The following is a 22,584-nucleotide window of genomic DNA, read 5'->3' as shown; positions in this document are numbered from 1 at the left end:
AGAGTACGAGAATATCTGAAATGAGGCTGTAGAGAAAGCCCGTAGGGCCATGTCACTGATAATGCAGGTCAAGCTAGTGGATAGATATAACAAGGTCTCGTTGAACAAGATCGCTAAGGTACATGAAGAGAAGGATGAGGACTGGGCCTATATATTCATAGAGAGATGGAGAACTATCTGAAGGCCCACTAGTCCAAAATATGCAACCCATACCTACTAACCCAAGTCCTAAATCATGTGGTAAAAAGGCCTCTCCTAGAGCCTGAACCAGCAGAGCAACTGTAAACTGGCACTGCTGCCAAAGCAACCACCACTAACAGCAACTGAAGAAATGCAAGAAGTCCAAGTTGTCCTAGTGGAGACCCAAGCCATTATGAAGGAGATAAGGAAAGGGAGAAAGAAGAAGACATAAAAGAAAATGAAAGGCATCATCCTAGACATAGATGCAGAATCACAACAACTAGAGGCTGAGGTGGCACTGGAAATCAAAAAGTACTAGGAAGCATTGACAGAGCAAGAAGCCACAATCATCCAGGTCACTCAAGAGAAACAGTAACAACAGAAACAGCAACAAGTTACTCCCCCGACAAACCTGGCACATCTGATTTTCACCAACCTATCCCCACTTAAGGATTGAGCTTTAACAGACACACCGGAAGAGATGGAGCCCAAACAAACAGCATCAATTCCAGTACAAGCTAAGGAAACACAAGGCATTGAGGTAGCAATGGCTCAAGAGCATGAACCAATAGCCCATACTGATACTAGAAAAAGACTAAGAAGTGCAGAACCATCAAGCCCAAGAAAAAGAAGGCGTTTGGAAGATGAGGAAAGAATACCCCAGCTAGTCTCCCTACAAAACATCGACTATCAACAATTCATGCAAGAAACAATGGAAGGATTGGATGAATTGTTAAACCTGCCACATTCGGGACTAGAAGAAAGCACAAGCACAAGTGCACCATGGGAGTAGGCGAAGAAAGTCTGGCATTGCCACCTCCTTACAACACACATGCTCCATGTCCGTAACGCTGCCCTTTGTAAGTAGGTTAACGAGTCGAACACACAAGTGCAGACCTTAAAGGATCACTTAGCCAACAGCAGAGGCCACACATCAGGATGTCATAATGAAAAGCTTGAAGGCCATGAAGGAGCAAGAGACCAGATACAAAAGCACTGGAGAGAAATAATGTAATCCTTAGCCAAGCCATTGTACAAAATATCAAAAGAAAATACAAACCTCAAGGCAAAGTTATAAGAAGCTAAAGTGCAACTCTAGAAGTAGGTCACCCACACCCATGAGCTCACAGCCCTTCATGCCCAGCAAAGTACAACAAATCCAACACAATTCCAAGGCCAAAGAAGAGGAGATGCAACAACAGATCCAACAGCTATCCTCCAATTTGAAAGCAGTGAAGGACAAAGCCACTCACTTATAGCAAGAGAGAGAACAATCGAACAAGGCACATGCAGAGAAAATAAGAACACTTAGCGACACCAGAAGTCCCAGTCAAGTCAAAATGCAAAGGATGGAATTTGCCCACCAAGACGCAATGGCACAACTTACATAGCAACTATAAGCCAGTCAGAGGCTAGCTACCAAAAGACGCCAAAGAATCACTGAAGCTCAAGAAAGCGAAGCAACAGTTAGGCGTGCCCAAGAGGAAGCAACCCGAAGATTCCAGGAATTGAATGCTGCAAGGATGGTTCATGAAACTTCCATATCAAACCTCCTTAGCAACAATGACTCTCGTCTACAAGAGTTAGAATGCCAGTTGGCAATACAAGACCGAAGTCAGCGGGCCAGAGCCTATAGATGACCTACGCCTACTCCTTGAGCGTGCCTCGAAGTTAGGTCAGTTGTTGCCAGTAACTCCTCTAGCCCCTCCTCAAACTCTCACTTTTTTTATCTACACTAACCCTCTCTTTACTTCAATACGATATAAATCTATCTGAAGACCTAGGCCTAGGTGAACTAACCCTTATTCAGCATAATACTGAACACGATGCTGACCCTACAATAATAATGGAAATTTTACAGGGAGACATAGTCTTAACTAATCCGCAAGATATCTTCTTTTATCCATTACATCCTATTGTGTTAAACCTTTGTAGTTGGTGTCAGGTACTCCAAAATTTTGAAATTATGAACAACAGTGTTGAAAAATTAGACCTGTTTGTTCCAAATGACATTCCCAAACACCGGCCAACTATGAGGTGGTAGCACATAGCTATCAGTGGATTATAAGCCATGGGTGGCTCTCGAAGTTTATAATACTCACCAACATCTTAACTTAAGTGAGTCTACCTTGTATCATCCTTTTGGAATTCTAAAGCTATACTCTAAAAGTTGCTGGCATGAAGATCGGAAAGTTGTCGCGCAGACATGGGAGTCGCGCCGCTTGGCCTCCTGAAACTCCAGTGGAGTCCATCTTCTCTTAATTGGCAGACATGGGAGTCGCGCCGCTTGGCCTCCTGAAACTCCAGTGGAGTCCATCTTCTCTTAATTGGCATGTACAATGGGTCAACCCACTGTGTTGGTGGCACGCACATATAGACTTGGCTGTACTCTGGAATTGTTAAGTACTCTTTTCGCCAATCTGGCTGTATTCCAAAATCTTTAGTTTGGGTTGTTGCGCCTCATCTGTGAACAATTGTGGCATAGCTGCCTCTTATGTGTACGGGGTGAGCCTTTCTCCACCTGCGAAAGTAGTAGCTGATCATGAAGGGGATAATCTTGATTTCCAGTAGGTCAGCCAATTGGGGATTGACCAATTTTGTGTGCCGCACCACATTTGCCCATAATGTGCCTTCTCCAATCCCAAGGGAAGTAATTCTTCTAAATCAGGGTGAGGTGCTTGTAGTAGAGGGTATGGCACATAATGCTGCTTTGTTGGTGTGACCTCGGAGGAGGCTTCTGGCATAATCTGTCGAGTTGGTTCAAACGGAGTTACTTGAATGAGCACCTTGAACATCAACTTGGGCTTTAATAGAGGATTGCCAGCGCAAATGAAGCCCTCATATTCTGCACCAGACAATGATTCCAAAATTGTGTCATCAGTGAAGGCTTCAATATTGTCCTAGAGAATAGGATAGCGTACCTCTTGAGGTTGCCGTTGGGGAGATGGGTGAGGTGCCAGTATCTCCTCGCGGGGGCAAGAGGGTTAGTGGGAAAATCTATCTCTGCTCTATTGATGAGGAGTGAAAGTAGAGAATATGCAGTCGGCCTGAGATGTGTTAGTAGGTGGGGTATTAGGATAGGGGTTAAGGAGTTTACTAGTGACATTAGAATAAACGGGGTAAGTGCACATTGAAGATGAAGACGAGGTGGGTGGCTAGGCTTGTGAGATTTCATAAACTCTTGTAAGTCAGGGATATCCTCAGGATTTATGGTAGGATATTCAATATGGGTGGCATCAAAATTGTATTGTACATTGCTTAACATGGATTCTAAGTGTTTGTAGATATTAGAGTATAGCTTTAGAATTCCAAAAGGATGATACAAGGTATACTCACATAAGTTAAGATGTTGGTGAGTATTATAAACTTCGAGCCACCCATGGCTTATAATCCACTGATAGCTATGTGCTACCACCTCATAGTTGCTGGCATGAAGATCAGAAAGTTGTCACAGACATGGGAGTTGCGCCGCTTGGCATCTTGAAAACAATGGGTCAACCCGCTGTGTTGGTGATGTGCACATATAGACTTGGCTATACTCTAGAATTGTTAAGTACTCTTTCCGCCAGTTTGGCTGGTATTCCAATATCTTTTAGTTTGGGTTGCGCCCCATCTATGACAATTGTGGCATAGCAAACTCTGTGTTGAGTAGACAATTTGATAAGAAGATCTTTGTGTTGGATAGTTAGAAGCACCTTGTTGGCCGAAAGCTACTCATGTGGGATGACAGCCATCTTATCAAGGCTTGGATAGATCGTATTGATAAAGGTAGGCACTAGCCATGCATATAGGCATTAGCCAGTTTAAGGTAAGCCATAGTATTAAGACCTTTGGCCATGATGGGATTCTACCTATATGGTGTTCTTTTTTGCATAGCACGCGTTACTGCACGTAGCATTCCACAACAAGAGGGAGTGTTACATTCACGTCTGTTGCACAATTATCACCTTCTCAAAAGAGGAGGAGAGTGAGATGGTCTTAGCCCTTGATTGCATGAATAGGTATGAATGCCCACACCCATTGTATCATACTTGCATTTTTTGGTGTAACAGGTAGCTAACACAATCATCTCTTGATACTTTCCCTCTCAGCTTGGCAAGAATTCATACACAAAAGACTCTTGAAAGTGACATCTTCCTTATGCAAAGGTATGGCACATGCGATCGACTAGCCTAATGAAACACTTTTCAAAGGAAGATATGGAGCAAATCAATGCAGAGCTACAACAAGAGAAAAATTTCCACAAGCATGTGTGGTGGACTTTACCAATGGGACTTCTATTGTAGCTCATATACAAGGTGAGTGCATAATTGTATACAATATATTACTCAACATAGTCAAAATCTCAGATTGGCCTCTTTCAAGTTCTTTGGTCCTAGCAAACAGTTGTGAGATGGACTCTCTTGAGATATCTATATCCGACTCATCTCGATCCATGGTCTCATGTGGAGAGCATCATCTTCGTACTTCTCCTCATCTAGGAGGTCATCCTCCAAGTGATCATAAGCACCGCCAGCCTCTATGGAATGGTCGTCAAATAAGTTTGTGGTGTCCACCGCTATGGATGGACCCACGGGGTCATTTACGGACAGAGGCACAATGGGCTCTAAATCAACATCTCGGGTCTTATGTGAGACCGAGGGAGCAAATAAAGTATCGGTCTGATGAGACATTGCTGCTTGATGTATGTAGCCAAACTCAACCTGTGAAAGGCCAAAAATGGAGGATAGCATACGAGAAAAACCTTTTAGACCCCATGCGAGTGGACTACCCCACTAGACATTTGGTTTTTTCCTTCTTCTTTTTTCTAAAAGAATATATATATATATATATAATGCTTTTTCTTAATATGTGGAAAATAATATTCAAAGAAAATAAATAAATAAAAATATGCAGGGTAAAACTAGAACTAGCTACCCGAAATATCCCTCGAGTTGTGCCGGCCCAAGTAGAGGTATCTCCCAGGCAACGATTCAAGCCGTTGTGGTTGGCTTTAGGTGTGGTCATGCCGCTACTACTGGTTGTTGAACTTGCCTGTTAACCATGCCGCTACTGCTGGTGGTTGAACTTGCCTGCTGGGGGTTGAACTTGCCTGTTAACCATGCTGTTACACAGTGCAGTGGGCTGTACACAAGATAAGGACCTACTGTGTAGGGCTGTTTTGCACCTTTGTGCTTTTTTTTTGAGTTGCTGTTGTATACCAGTTGAGCTCTTCTACATAGAGATGATAGCATTCAACTACTCTCTTCAATTTGGCCTGTGTTGTTGCAATGTTTCTCGTGATCGTTGCCCTAGTATATGGCTGCCCTCTTGCGCTATTGTACGTGGTCTTCTTTCTTCTCCCCCACCACACATAGTCGTCGTTCCCTACAAGAAATCCAATTCTATGGTTAAAAACCTTAGTGACCCCAGCCCTACACAGAGATACTAGGGGTATCCTCTTTCTGCATTCATCAATATAATGCCCTAGCTTCTTGCAGTAATGACATATTCCCTTTTTCTTGGACTTGCCTACATAATTCTTCTCCTTGTTTGATGGCTGTGTGGTACTAAACCTAGGCTCTTGTTTTGCCTCTACCTTTGTTATGTGCCTAATCATGGCCATGCATACCCATAGACATGTTCTTCCATGCTCTTGTGATATAAAAAAAGGCCCACCAATTCCTCGAATGTGAGTGGGTTAGGTTTTCCCCTCATACACAAGTTGAGCGATGTGTGGAAGCTCGAGTAGGACTCATGCAAAGAGTTAAGTGCCGTAAACCCTAGACATGTTGTCCCCTCATTCATATGCATACCATTAAGCTATATTTTCAAATACATAACCATGGCCTGGTATATGGCCTCCAAAGTATCCCAAACATGCGTTGACGTCTTGCAAGACCGGATATAAGGTATAATTGATCTCTTGACCAACAAAGTAATTAAGGACATAGCATGTGAATCTCTCACATCCCATCTTCTTTGTTCTTATATAAGAAAAGTAGGTGTTGCAGGTTGGGCTTGGGCCTACTGACCACCTCACCCATCACCTCTTTGAGGTGTGTTAGATGCAATGTCTGCTGTGCAGGATGGGTATTATCCTTGCTCACAAATCCCCATAGGCCCTTGGCTCACAAGCAATGTTATTATTATAAAGCTCCATGAGGAGTAATTAATGTCATTAAGCTTGTCATCCTGTGCCAATACACCAAATATATCTCCAACATTGCACAAGCAATAATGCACACAATTTTTAAAATGTTTTTGTCAAATTTCCCTTGGGAAATGCAACACACCGCAAATTGCCCCTTGTAGTAGTTAAGTACAAAAAAGTCCTATTGCCTTGTAGTAGTTAACTACAAAAAAGTCCTATAGGGAGAACTGAAATTAGAATTGACGATAAATTTGTTGCCTTCTTGAAGGTTGAATGGCCCAATTTATGATGTAATTATACCATCCTAGGTTTTACACTCACCTGCCAGACTAGGAGGCAAGTTCATCAAAAAATCCATCAAAATGTCTTGAAAAGGTCCTTGAGAATGGGTAAAGGCTGTAACAAACCTATCTTCTTCCCATGAGGAGCTTTCACCTTTTGACAAACCAGACATCGTTGCACATTAGTGACCACGTCACGCCTCATTCTTGGCTAATAAAACTTCTGCTCTAACTTCTCCAAAGTCGAGTTCATGCCCCTATGGGCATCGTGGAGAAGAGTTGCTTCTCGGGGGATTCACAAGCCATATCTTATGGTATCACGAGTTTAAGGGAGGGGGAGTTTTGGAAGGGGGGGGGGTTAAGCTTATAAGTTAGGGGGTGAGGGGGATTTATGGTGGCGGGGGGAGGGGGGGACAAGGGAGCAAGAAAGTAGGGGTTTTGTTTCTTCTTGTAGTCTACAATATGTGATCTAGTGGTCTAGTTTGAGAACTTGATTAGTTTACTACTCTTTTAAGCTAACCACACATGGAACAATTTGAGTACATGTAGGTATTTGTGCTTCTAGCACTTATATCCATGCTACTTACATGGGCTGCAACTTGTCACATGTATGACATCAATATCTGCTATTTGATTTTTAAACCTTAAAATAGGGGTACTTGAATTTCATAATTGGGACTCGTATGCTTAGAAAAGGGTATATTTTATTTTTTAGAGAAACATAAATAGGGGGCTTTTATGAGTTTCATGCATGCACGTGACGTCCCCTTTCTATGGAAAGTGAATTCTTTGGGAGTTTCTTGAAGCTGTTTCGATACATAAAGTCAACCTTTGCAGAAAAGCCAACCATCGCATATGAAGAAATGGAGTCCAATGCATGTTCCCCACTGAGTACTTGTGCTTCATGTCATCTAGTCCTATATCAGCGAATTCCATTCGAGTGGACTGGATGTGGGACACGTTTCCTTTCCTGATTAAGGCACCACCGCTAGGTTGGCCTTGCCTAGAAGATACTCGATCATAGCACCAAACTACTAGAAAATCTGGCTCCAACAGTGTTGATGATCACTCTAATTTGCACTTGGCATCGTCTGAAGCCAATGCAAAGCCTAGTGATCTATGCAAACCTCAAAGTCGCACCCATAAAGGAAATGTTTCCAATGCTTTAGCATTTCTTTCCAACAATTTCATCACTTGTTTGACATTAATGTCGTGCTGCTCTTCCATAGCTGAGGAAATTAGTATGTCATCCAAAAAGATAAAGACACACTTTCCTATCGAATACCTCAAAACATGCATCATCATGTAGTTAAATGTAGCTAGGGTGTTTAGTAATCCAAAAGGCATGACCACAAGCTCGTATTGGGCCTACTCAGTTCCAAATGTGGTTTTGGCAATGTCCTTGTCCACAATTCTCACTTGATGGTAGCCACTTTTGAGGTCGATTTTCAAACACACCTTTGCTCCATTCAGACTGTCTAAGATGTAATCAATCCGAGGCATAGGGAAATTTCTCTTTATCATCAGCTTATTGAGCACGAGATAATCTACACAAAGTCTAGAAGATTTATCCTTCTTTTTTATGAAGAGGATCAGGGCTGTGATGAATGGAGACACACTAGAACATATGAAACCAAATTGCAACAATTCTTGGAGTTAACGATCTAACTCCATCTCCATGGCCTTGCTCAAGCCGTATGGAAATTTACTGGGGGGTTCGGAACCTAGGATGGACTCAGGCCCTACATGACAAGTTCTAGAAGATCTTTCTTCGGGACAACCTCCCAGACTTACCCCATCTAGACCGGACGACCACATTTCTGAAGCACTAGTCATTGTACGGATGGTCTGAACGTAGATCACCGCATCTCTCGTTTAGCCTATAAATGGCTAATGACTAGTAAATTTAGGTATATCTGGTTCACACTTAATGATTAGTGGGGCCTTTGACACATTTTGGGTAACCCAGAACATGTGTTGGTACCAATCAATGTTTGGGGTAAAATTGTGAAACCATTAGATCCATAAGATTATGCCTACTCCTACAAGAGGGCAACCATGAAATCTCACACAAATTATATGCCCTAGATGATTAATTTAGCTCAAAAACCTTCAAACTTGATGCTCGTTGTCATGCATGTGCTAAGTCCCTCCACTTTTTTGTCTATCGAGTTCAATGAGAAGCGGGCGCACTGAGCGGTTGTTCTATGACCACGTCCTCTGTACTGTTTGTCAAAAATAAGACAACTCTCTAGCCACCTATGTAGCCAAAAGTCTTGAAAAAATCATTACACTCATACTCTAAGTCATGGTTGCCCTTCTGCCTATCTTCAAGCTCTTGACTGAAAGTGGGGCCAATCAAAGGTGTGGGAGCTGGCGGACTAGCGACAACCTGGGGGTTGGTGTAGGAGGCTAGCGCACCACATGACAATTTTTGCTGTCGAGGCAAGGGTGGTGTCTAAGCAAGGGTCTTCTCAGAGCAAGCCCTAGAAGTATTTCATTTTATATGACAAAAGATTTATCACCTCCTCCTTGTATTGTTCCTCCTCTTCAAGACTAATCTTACCACATGTCTTGCCAGCCAGAGCCTTCTGGTCTGGACTAAGGCGAGGTCCGTTTTTTGAGTTCTTGGAGCCAGAGGCTCCTAGGGTAGAACTTGATGGGGTTTGGTTCTGGCCCTTGCTAGAGGCAGTGGTGGCTGCCTTGGCTATTCCAGGTTGGAGGTCTTTGGTTTCCCATTAATATAGTTCATCTTGGCACTTTGCATTAGCGAAAGTGATCGATCAAAAGTTTATGGTTCGAACATGTGCACATCCCAGTGGATTTGTGTGTCCAAACCATAGAGGAATCGTCCTCTTTTATCTGCATTTGACTTTTGCAACTATAAAGCCAAGTGAGTGACTTTGTTTGCAAATTGTAGGATAAGTAGCGCGTTCTAGCACAATCCTTGAAACTCGTTCTCGAGTTGCTCAAGATAATGAGGTGGTAGAAATCGCTTCTCAGGTCAGTGTCTAGTCCCACCTATAGTTAGCAACTCCATAGTTGGAATTGACTTGGTCCCGGTGAGTCCACCATGAGATGGCTTCCCCTTCGATGTAGCAACTAGCTAACACCACCTTCTCTATGTCTGACTTCCTACCATTAGCAAAATAGGCTTCAAACTGATGAATCTAAGAATGTTATGGGATCAAATTTACCATCATATTTATGGAAATTCACCTTCTCGTGAAGATGAGTCAAAGAAGTGGTGGGTATTAACCTTGCATCGAGAAGTGCAAGGTATCACTTGTGCTCCATGTGTCATCTCGTTGGTCATCTAATTTGCGGCAGCGTGGGCTATCGTCGCCTATGTTCAAAGCTCTACCTCTTGTACCTACATTTCATATAATAACATAGGTGAATGCTAGGTTAACTCCTTAAGGGAGATAGCCGAAGCATGGATCTGAGAAGGGTTCTTGTTGGTGATGTGACTGGCAACGGAGTGGGGGGGGGAGATGGGTATCAATACTTCTTAAAGAGGTATATGTCTCTCCAAGGCCTATATAGAAGCCATACATTCCTACATCTGTTCCCCTTGTCATGCAATGACGTGCATAAATTCTCAAAACATGGCCTTCATGTCATCAGTGAGATGACCTGGCTTTATGAAGCAGTCGTTTATCAAGGAAACAATTTATGTTGGGATCTGGTGTTCTCTCTCATTTTCCATAGTATATCGGACCGCAACAATACCATCCACTATGTGAGTGGGAGACATTCTCAATCGCGCTTCCAGAGGCTATAAACCAACCATCCTTCGAGGGGACAGAAGTCACACTGGGATGGGTGTGCATCCTTTGAGGGACAGGAGTCACACTGGAATGGGTGTGCAACTGGTGTCTAAAGACCAACAACACAAGCAGAAAAAAAAAATTTCTTGGTTGAATCTATTTACCCAAAAGGCAAAGCTCTGATACCACTGTAACATGTGAAAGCTTACAAACAGGATTATACTTCGGATAACGAATATTTAGCACCTTGGTTCCTAATGATTTTCACAATGTAGAAGTAAGAGTGCAAGCGAGAGGGGGAGAGAGAAACAGAAAAGAGACAATAAGGCAAAGTACACCTGATTGGGTCCCAAACACCCTCTGCAAAAAGGACCCTTTTTATTAAATGATGAGAAAAGACTTAAATCTGTATATCTCCCCATGGCTATAAACCTTCAGTCTGTGGGTTGATATGTCCTTGATCTTCAAGTTTCACCTTTGCTTTAGGCTCCCTTTGGTTGTCCTTTGGAGTTATTCAGCACTTTATGAATTATGAGATGTTTGTGTTGCAAACAAGATGTCAAATGATGAAATTAACCAGATTGTTGCAAAGAAGCTTGACAAGAAAAACTTCCATTCTTGGAGGTTTAGATTGACAAATTTTTTGATGGGAACTATTGGGACTACATTAAAGGTGAACATGAGGAGGCACCAGAGATACTGGAGATTAATCCAATTGCTGCAAATGTAAAAGAATACAAGGATTGGAATCAAGGAGCAAGGAAAAATTTCTATTAGCATACAAAAACTAACACCAAGGCATGAAAGATTCAGTTGAAGAATGAGCTCCATAATGTGGAGAAGAAAAACATGTATGTGAATGATTATGCCTTGAATATCAAGGTCATTGTGTTTCCCTTACATCTATTGGTATTTCTATTGATGATGATGATAAGGTGGAAGTATGTCTACATGGTCTCGGGCCACAATACAAGGCATTCAAGATATCTATTCAGACTTGGGAGAACATCCCAACTTTATAGATTTGGTATTAATGCTAATCATTGAAGAAAAGAGTTTGGGTGAAGACAAGTCTTCACAAAACAAAGGCAATCCAGAGCAACAAGCCTTCTACACAAGTGCAGGTAGTAGAGGACGAAGCCGTGGCCAACAGGTAATCAAAATTATGGTCAGCAACAACAGTCCCATGAATCACAACAACAACAACAACATACAGGTGGAGGAGGCCAGTTTAGAGGCAGGGGGAGTCAAAGAGGTCATGGAAATTGGCAAAGGCAGCAAAATGATACATGAGGCTATTTTTATTGTGGCAAATTCGGGCATGTGCAGGCAAATTGTTATAAGAAGCAAAATGACAAGTGAAAAAGCATAGCAAAATAATTATCCTCTAGCCAAAGTAATGAGGACAATGAAATGTTTGCTATGCGACATGTGCTCAGTTTTCAGCAATAAACATCTGTTTCAAGCATTTACAGGTCTAGTACCAGGCCTACATGTGTATTTTCTATTGGCTTCACTTTCTTTCAGCTACTACAGATGATGTTCTAAATGTTGACTTAATTAGGGATTAATGCTGTTCATGCCAAAGATTAGCCATGGCATAGGCATGCACGTGACAATGTCAGGCGTCCCTGTCCCTACCTATCTCCACACGTCCATGCAGGCAGGACACAAAAACACGCCATTCTCTAGCAAAAATCCACTAATGTATTCACATGCATCGATGATTTATGCACATGCATGTAGGATGGAAATTTCCCGTTCTCAGTACTAGGATATGAAAAATCATGAAAATCTAGGTTTTGTTGAGGCAAGGGATGATACTACTCATCCAATTTTCCATGTTGGAAATGTGCCATTGTCTATGCAAGTAGGTCTGCTTTAACCCTGATGGTTGTTACGTCGAAGACTTTAAAGACAAGTGTAGGTTGGTTACAAAGGGAAATAGAGTAGGCAGAATGTTTACACTAGGTATAAATATGCCTGAAGTGAAAGCTGGAATGTTTACATAGGGTTTAGGAGTTGTTACAGATACAGACATTTGGCATAAGAGAAGTGGGCATGTAAATGTGCAAAGAATGAAGTCTATGCAAACTAAATAAATTATGTGACGGGGCCTAAAGTTGATGGTATGCAGAAAGTATGTGAAGCATGTCGATTTGGAAAGTAGACAAAGCATGTGTTTCCACATGATAGAAATGTGAGCAGGAATGTACTAGATGTGGTGCATTCAGATGTATGGGGTCGTGTAAAAACTACGTTTATGGGTGGCTACAGGTACTATGTAACATTCATTGATGACCACACAAGAAAAGTGTGGGTGTATTTCATGAAGGAGAAGAGTGAAGTTTTCACTCATTTTCAAAATTTCAAAGTGATGGTAGCTGAAAAGAAGACAGGAAAGCATGTGAAGTACCTAAGGTCATATGCAGGGGAGAATACTGCTCCAATGAGTTCTTTGATTTCTTGCAGAAGAATGGCATTCAAAGATAGTTTACATGTAGATACAGTTCGTATCAAAATGGAGTTGCTAAGAGAAGAAATAGGCACATTGCAGAGATAGCACGAGCATTGATGAAAGAGAAGAATATGCCGCATAGCTATTGGGCTGAAGATGTTTCTACAACAATTTATATCATGAACAGGACTCCTACTGTAGCCATACATGATGTGACACCAGAGGAGAAATTCAGTGAGTGACAAGAAACCTGATTTGTCTCACTTGAAATTTTTTGGATGTATTGCCTATATGCATGTGCCAGATGAGTTGCATACAAAGCTAGATTCAAAGGCATAAAAATGTGTGTTTATTAGATATTCCCTTGAGAAAAAGGGATATAGATACTATAACCCTACTACACGTGAGTTGAGGGTAAGCAGAGATGTGTTTGATGAAATGAGTAGCTGGTATGCTACCAAAAAAGATGCCATTGGGATTGATATAACTGGAAATGTGAGTGCACAAAATGCAAGTTAGCAATCACAGTCATTGAGTGGACCTGAAGAGCCCTCTTGTGTTGGGTCTTTTCATAGACCATGGAGTGGTATAGGCTACGTCAAAATACCAGTCTTGAAAATGCAGTTGGTACATCATGGAAAGGCAAAGAGAAGGTTGGTGAGCATCTTGGTATACTCGACATTTTTGCAAGGCATTCTTATATTAATGGAGAGTCTAGTGGCTCGGAGCAGAGCCTTGATGGATGAGCTTGGGATTCCAGCTATTAGAACACCTGGTGTAAGAAAGGCAAGAGAAGCTGCAAAAATACAAGTAATGATCATGGACAACGCAAGTCAGGAAGATTCAGAAAACCTGTTTTGACAGGTTGACATATGATGGTTATGTCGCTCATCTATGGCTAAAGTTGTGCAAAATGTTGAACCCAAATTTTTTTATTGAAGAAGCTGTTGGGCATTTAGATTGGGAGAAAGCCATGGATGAAGAAATGGCTGCGTTGGATGCAAATGAGAATTGGAAATTGGTGCAATTGCTGAAGGCTATTGGATGCAAGTGGGTGTATAAAATAAAGCACAACTCAGATGGAAGTATTAGCAAGTGTAAAACAAAATTGGTTGCCAAAGGTTATGCTTAAACTTATGGCATTAATTATGAGAAGTTCAGCCCCATTGCCAAGACGGCAACCATGAGAGCTGTTATTGCAGTGGATGCATCAAAAGGATGGGTTTTGCAGCAAATGGATGTTAAGAGTGGGTTCTTGCATGATGATTTGCAGGAAGAGGTGTACATGGATCAGCCACCAGGTTATGAAGATGTGGGTCACCCTGACTTTGTATCATAAAGCCTTATATGGCTTGAAAAAGGCACCTAGAGTATGGCATGATAAGATAGCACAATATCTTATCACCATTGGCTTTCATGTGAAAGATGTTGATGATTCACTCTATGTGCGGAAGAGTGATAGGGGTCTATGGTCATCACAATCTATGTGGATGACTTGATTGTTGGGGGTGACAGTTGAGAGGAAGTTGAGAGTGTGAAATGTCTCCTCAAGAAAAAATTTAACATGAAGGATTTCGGTGACCTGAGGTACTTCCTTGGCATTGAGGTTATTATGGCCAAGGGCATATGGCTATCACAAAAGTAGTATGCATTGGACATGTTGTCCAAATATGGTATGGCTAGTTGTAAGCCAATTTCTATGCCATCAGATTCAAATGGAAATTTGAGTGCAGTGCATATGAGATTTTGGAGAACCCCACTATGTACAAGAAGATAGTGGGTAGCTTAATTTACATGACGATCACCAGGCAAGATTTGAACTATACAGTTAGATTGCAAAGTCAGTTTATAACACCATATTAGATAACTTGGGAAAAATCCCATTCCCATTTGAAAAATGAGAGCATGGTCAACTTGTCCAAAAGTTTGTGAAAACCCCCTCATGTAACATATCATCGGAAAGATCTTGAAGAGTAGAATCTAAATCTATGATCTTCGACAAATTTGGAGTTAGTATGTTTAAGATATGTCCAAAACTATATGGAGTAATTGATTCCCAAAATGTGAGATTTTTCCCAAATTACCTAATATTGACTTTTATGCAGGTTCCTCAGAAGACACATTTGGATGGTGTGAGGCTCACATTGCGCTATGTGAAGTTTATAGTAGACTATGGTCTCTTTTATGAGGCTGGTACAAAGTTGCAGGTGTTTGGATAAATATTGGGCTAGTAGTATTACAGATAGGAGATCTACCAGTGGATATATGTTCTCCTTTGGGAGTGGTGTTGTGACATGGAGCAGCAATAAGCAACCAACAGTTTTCTTATCGAGTATAGAGGCAGAGTATAGGGGTGCTGCGATGGCAGAATGCGAGGTAGCTTGGTTGCACAAGCTACTTTGTGATATGGGGCTGCAGGTTAACAGACAGGTTGTCATTTATTGTGACAATCTTAGCAACATACAATTGGCGAGGAACCCAATTTTTCATGCACGGACCAAACACATAGAGGTCCACGATCACCTCATTAGAGAGAGGGTTTTAAGCAGGAGACATTGATCTCATGTATGTTAGCACACAGAGGAGTAGGTAGTTGACATTTTCACGAAAGCCCTGGGAGAAGAGAAGCTTCACCGATTACGGACTATGCTTGGAGTCCTAGATATGGAGTTGAGCTTGAGGGGAGTGTTGAAATTCAAGCTCAACACGAGCTGACACTTATGATATGCCTGGGTGACCGTTTTCACACCACTTATATCACTGGCGTGTTTGGTAGGATGCTGACATTATAGATCTTTGCTAGTGATTCTACAACTGGACTACACCAACTGCTAGTCCACCATTGAGTTATGGTATACTTATCTTGCCATCTCACTCACTTAGAGTGTTCACATTATGGACCACATGTACATAGTACTTTAGTACTTATGTTGTGTTTTCCCTTATCTTTTGGTAGAACCCTTTTGTTGTGAAGAAGAAGATCATCAATTTTCAACCTCTCATCTTGTGTGTTCTCTTCAAGGGTTTATGTGAGTGTGTGTGTGTGCTTTGCAAGATCTCAAGCTCTCTTCCTCCTTGCATCTTTTCAAAAAGAAGACACAGAGCTTTTGCAAATGTAACATTGGTATCAGAGCATCAAGCTCAGCAAGGCTAAGCACTGATGAAGGTGCACAGTCCAAGGAGAGTAACACAAGACATGGAAGAAGTTCCCATGAGGTTGGTTGGTGGTGTACCACAAGACTCAAGGGGAATGGCAACCTCGTAAGTTGGATGCCACTTGGGACATACTAGGAAAGGCTTTCAAGAAAACAGTTCCAAGGGATGATGATCATCCAAGGGGTGGAGTGAGGGTGCCAAACTCAATACTCAGGAAAAGAAGACCAAAGAAAGTGTTCAGAGACAGGGCATGAAGGGCCAAGGGACAAGTGGAACAGATGCACATTCTACACTAGACTTTAGAGTGGAATCAGATTATGGCAAGGTTTTCAGTAGAAGGGTTGCAAGGTATTGAAGGATGGCAGTGAGGGATTTCATGAAGGGACAAAGGGATGATGACCATCATCCATGGTCAAGGATTTGGAAGCTCGTCATCAAGTTTAGTAGGGGATGTCATGTGCACACATGGACATAGCGTGGACGTGGACGTGGTGCTCTTCCAAGACTGAAGCATTGCATTTGGTAACCTAATTAGGCATCAAATGATGTTGGATAGCAGTCGACATCTCCTTGTATCCTGTCGACATCCAAGAGGCCCACATGTGAACCCATGTGCAAAACGATGCACTGATGATGATATATATCCAATTGGGACAGTCCTCAATAGGCTATCTTCTAGAATGGTTGACCAGTTGCTTGTGAGGCTATACAAAGTTGAGCAAGCATTGGTATTGATCATCTCATTCCTACCTTGGGATTTGATCATAGATGAGGACTTTTGAGTCAAGACAACATTTTGGGTGTGCCCATGGCCCACCAACTTTGTATATATATACATACTTTTGGTATTATTTATATACTAAAGATTTAGGTGAAAACTTTGTGTTTTCCCTCTCATCTCTCCATTGCTTCTACATGGTTGCATCTATGTGTTCCAAGGAAAGGTGTTTAGGGCTGAAAGAAGACACAAAGCCTCCGTGCATGTAATCCCCTAGGATCACCGCATTGATTTGGTGCCAAGTATCTCCCCACCAAATAGACCCACATATAGGGTAAGTGGAGCACAACAAGAGGAGATTATGAAACAAGTGATGGAGCTATTGGACCGAGGTTTGGTTCAGCCAAGCTCTTTGCTATATTGCTCACCGATCTTGCTAGCACAGAAGAAGGATGGTTCCTTTCATATGTGTGGATTATCGGGCTTTAAATAAGCTTAGTATCAACAAGAGCTAGTTTCCAATCCCGTGCATAGATGACATCCTTGATAAACTTGATGGGTCTGCATGTTTCAGACGCATTGACCTAAAGAGTGGATATCACTAGGTGCGTGTAGCACCATAGTATGTACACAAAATGACATTCATGACGTCATTTGGGTTATATGAGTTTTTGGTTATGCTGTTTGGTCTCACGAATGCCCCAACCACGTTCAACAGAATGATGGATCGCATTTTCCATGAACATCAAAAATTCACAAGTGTGTTCTTTGATAATATCTTGGTATTTTCCAAGAATGAGCAAGAACACAGCTAGCATTTGGCCATTGTGTTTGAAGAGCTTCATAACCACAAGCTCTTCATCAATTTGAAAAAGATGAATTTTTCCTTTTCGAGATTCACTATTTGGGACACGTTGTATCAAAGGATGGCATCAGGGTGGATCCTGCAAAGATTGAAGCCATTTGGAATTGGCCTAAGATATATTATGTACATGAAGTATGAAGCATTTTGGGCTTATGCTCATATTATAGGCATTTTATCAAGCACTTTGCATGGATTTCTTTTGCCATTGCATGGCTCAACACTAAGAAGTGGGCAGCCTTCAAATGGACAATTGATGAGAAAGAGGCTTTCTTTTGCCTCAAGGATGCCATTATGAATGGACCTATGTTAGTCATCCCAAACCTGCAAAAAGCTTTCTGTGTGGAGTGTGATGCATCCGAAAGTTGCATTGGGATTGTCCTAAATCAAGGACATGCCGTAGCTTATGAATTTTGTCATTGATGCGTTCGGGAGAACCTGCCTTTATAGCCCCGTCCGAAGCACACCACCGTGAGGAGGAAATGACCACTAGCAGTACAACCCAGCACAAACACCAAAAGAGGGCACCAATACACCCAGCTAACGTCCCCTAATCCTCAGCTAATATACAATTGAACACAACACCCACCCAACCTCCCTATTTAATCCAGCTGCCTACTCAAACTATTGTCTCAGGTCAGCTCTCACCTCCAGGAGCTCATATCTTCCTACTAAAATCCCCTCCTAACCTCAGCTGACTCTCAGGTGACCAAAATAGCTTCCAGCTGTCACACAGAACAATCAGATTTTGCCTCCAAATGGCTCCACTTGTCCCCAGTCAAAAAAATGTCCTCCGGGATCCTCCTCTAGAGTCAGTTGATCTTATTTCCAAAACTCCAAGAATTCCTTGGATATCCTATTGACACTCTTTCGACCTTTCTCTCACCTTCACTTGTTGAATTCTACCTCAAAAATTTGACACAAAACCGTCTGACTCAGAAGCCTACAATAAATCAAAATCTTCTGCAAATGTCCTCAAACATCCACAGACCCTTAGGTACCTCTAAATTTGAAGGGATATCACACAATTAGCTTTTTACTAACTACTACAGCTGGCACACCCAGCTACCTCCGAATTGATTGTCCCCGACCAACCAAGTAAACTGATACAGTTGATGCAGGCATTCTCTCCTATACGTCAGGTAGCACTTCTAGACCCTCAGAACACTTAAACCAAGCTAAGACCCAACAGTATAACCACTTAGCTGACAACAGCTAAGTCACAGTTGCCACAGAAACCCCATCAGACCACAAAGCCTTATGACCGCTGACAGTTAACCTCTGACAAACCTCCAACAGTCTGCTGGGACTCAGGATCACTTCCCCTCAACTCAAACAAGCCAAAACAAGATCCCTACACCATCTGCTGATTATACTAAAGTCCACCAGCTGACTATGGTTGACTCCTACACAAGCTAACTGACTCAACTTAGACTCAACCAAGGTCACCTCTTCACACTTTTCCTTCAATAGAACTCTATCCAAACAACAGTGATAAAATCAAAACAAGAGAACTCTTCAATTCCACACAACCTGACCTTTTGTGAATATATATATATATATATATATATATATATATATATATATATACATATATATATATATATATATATTGCCCCACTCTCAATGAACCCGAAGGATTGGAGATTGAACAGATGAGAGAAAACAACAAAAAAATTAAGGGAACCCCACACAATTAACCTCAACAGAAACCAGTCTTATATTCTCAACTCTATCAAGATCAACAATAACAATAAGAATTGCAGTAGCTTACAGGCTTCAACCATCAAATACAACCGGGAATTGTTTTGAGATGCAACTTCAGAGGTTCTGGGATACCACCTTCCAAACATAACTCTCTATTACCCCTGCAATCCCTGCTCTCTAGAAAGATCTCTCTAGAAAGATCTGACTCTCCTCTAGTAGTCCCCACGTCACCTTCTTCTCAAAACAAAACAATTGATTTCAACAAGCTACACAGAAAACTTCCCCAAAAAACTTGATTCTCTCGCCACTCTATTCTTCGAAGCAAATCTCTCACACAATACAAGCTCGTCTCTCTCCACTATTCTCCTTCACAACTCTCAAAAAAAACTCTTTACAATCTTGTGCTTCTTTTTTCTACTCTGCTATGCTCTCCCCTTGCACGACCCTCTTCCCGTCCTTTTCGCAACCATGCACTTCTTCCTTACTCTACCATCACCCTACACATGCAGTAGTTGATAACAACTAGTTTTTTTGTAGCGGGTGACAATGCAGCAAACCTTATTCTCCAATTCTATACCTACCTAGTCACTATTCTTATTCCTGGGTCTGGGCGAGGACACATCAATTGGGCACACAAAAAATCCTATCATAGTTTGCAAAGCCTCCCCTTGGTTAGAGCATTTATGCTCAACATACACTTATGTTGGCAAAAAGCTTCGTCACACACACTAGCTCCAACTCCAACCAGCATCTATTGCATTGTCCTTAGCTACTTCAGAGTGAGCCTCCACCTAGATCAAACATAAAATAAGGGTTCCGGTCCTGTAACAGTACCACATTCTCCACCCCTTCTGGATCTAATAACTCAAACACCTCATTTGCTTAGCGGGCGGATAGGTTATGTTTTGTGTGCATCTGATCCTGGTTTTCTCCATCTAATCTCATCATTGAAGACATAAGGTCGTGCGGCACATCATCCAAGAAACCATCTGCCAGATTGCTCTGCCAGTCCAAAACACTATCCATAATTGGCAAGGGCACATCAAGCATTAATGGGCGCTCATCAAATCCCAAGGAATCACTTCGTCTTAGAACATTCTGATCTAGCATATCTGAGGAGCCTATAGAGGCATCGAACATATCCTCAATATCTTCACAGATATCCTCTAAGAAGTCAAAAACAAAATTATCTTGTATGTCTTTTTCCACAATATCTTCAGGCATACTTTCATTTACTGTATCCTCAGCATTTTCCAAGCCAATGGTATAAAATCCAAGGTCCACAAACCCTTCCAATGCATCATCAAGAATAGCAATCAGGTCGTCATCAATCTCTGGCTCATCTTTATCGATATAAGGCCCTTCACATATACTCTGATGTGGCTGAGCCAGACCTAATACTTTATGAGTATCACTCATATGAGAGTGAGTTGTTGATTGCAATTCATGCCTTGACTATTTGGAAACACTGCCTTGGGGCTAATTTTATGGCCAAAATAGATCATCAGAGCCTAGGGTACTTCTTGACGCAAACAAAGCTTTCAGAGAAGCATATGAGGATGGCAAACTTCTTGTTTATGTTTCATTTTCAGATTATGCACACTCCAAGAAAGAAGAATGTGGTGGCAGATGCATTGTCCAAGAATGTATATGTGGTTCTAGTGTCAGTTGCCTCTGTCTGCCATGCATGAATTATACCATACAAATGCTGATTTTGGACATATATGGACTGATGCACATGCCTCTTATGTGATCAAAGAAGGGTATCTCATGAAGGATATTTGCCTATTATATTGTGTCAAACATGAGGCACAAGGTCATTGATGAGTCCCATGCTTCTCCCTATGGAGATATCTACGCGCATGATGTAGTGCTATTCCTTTTGGCCTAGTATGCATAAGTATATTGAGGCATATGTACATGCAAAAGGTCAAGTTTGACATGCAAAAGGCTCTAAGTTTGCTTTAGTCGTTTTCCATTCCCTTGTAGTCATGGGAAAGTATTGCAATGGACTTTATCGTGGATTTGCCCGTGGATTTGCCTCGTACTCAACAAGGCAATGCTGCTATTTGAACCATTGTTGATAGGTTTAGCAAGCAAGCACATTTCTTGCTGATCAAAAAGACCATTAAGCCTAAGCATATGGTCAAGATATTTGTGGCACAAGTTCTCAAACTCTATGTTATGCCTAAGTCCATTGTAGGAGATAGAGATCCCAGGACTACGAACCTCTTTTGGAGAGCTCTATTTGACAATATGGACACTAAGCTGGGCTTCTCGTTGACTTTTCACCCCAAACAAATGAGCAAAGTGAGGCTTCAAATTCAATTGTCAAATGCTATGTTGCAAATCAGAAAATAGCTTAGAGATGCATCTACCACTGGTAGTGTTTGCATATAACAACACAATGCATGCCTCTACGAGAAAGTTATAAGTTATTGCCACCCATCCTACGCACTAAGGATGAGATATTTGTAGCTGATGAGTATGTCAAAGATCTTGATGTTGCCTTTGCACAAGTGGGGACAACCCCATCCACAAGATAAGCATAAGAGAGCTGGCAAGGATAGAAGAGAGATGGACATCAAAGAAAATGATTGGGTATTACTAAAATTTGAGAAAGCAAGACTCCGTAAGAGACCAAGAAAGGAGGGAGCATGCCCTAAGCTCTCTATCAGGTATTATGGACATCTTATGGTGATCAAGAAAATCAATTGAGGTTGCTTTCCAGCCTGCATTGCCTGATATTGGAAGATTCACAATGCTTTTCATGTGAGTCTATTGCGAAAGTATGTTGGGCTAGACCAAAAGAGCCACCAGGAGGTCGATGAGCTAGAGGAAGTTCTTCAACTTGAGAAGATTTTGTTTCACAAGGAAAGAAAGCTATTGCCGATAAGCTTTCCAAGAGATACCTTGTGAAGTTCAAGGACTATTTGCCTATCAACACAAAATGGGTTGATGAAGACTACTTCAAGGATTACCCACAGCTTCTTTAGGCGTACTTGGAGGCTTTTTAGTTGAGGTCCATTGCTTAGAAGCCAAGGGGGATGTCACCATTTAGCCGCCCAAGCGGTCTTCCCTTATTTCATGCCAAGGTTACGAGAGGCCAAGGAGCTTCATGTCACCCATATTGAGGCCAAGACTCGCGTCACCTATGGGAGGCCAGTCCTCGTGTCGCCCATAGTGTGGCCAAGACATGGAACCCACTATCAGGGATCCCAGTTCAAGCTTCACACTGAGCCAGTTCCGTGCTCAAGAAGACCTACTATTTATAGGTTCCAAGAGCAGGAGACATCCATTGCATAATGCATATGAATGC

The sequence above is a fragment of the Cibotium barometz genome, chromosome 31, assembly GCF_041138505.1.
Source record: "Cibotium barometz isolate CiBa-2024 chromosome 31, ASM4113850v1, whole genome shotgun sequence".
Classification (NCBI taxonomy): Eukaryota; Viridiplantae; Streptophyta; class Polypodiopsida; order Cyatheales; family Cibotiaceae; genus Cibotium; species Cibotium barometz.
Note: the sequence above shows the minus strand (reverse complement) of the source record.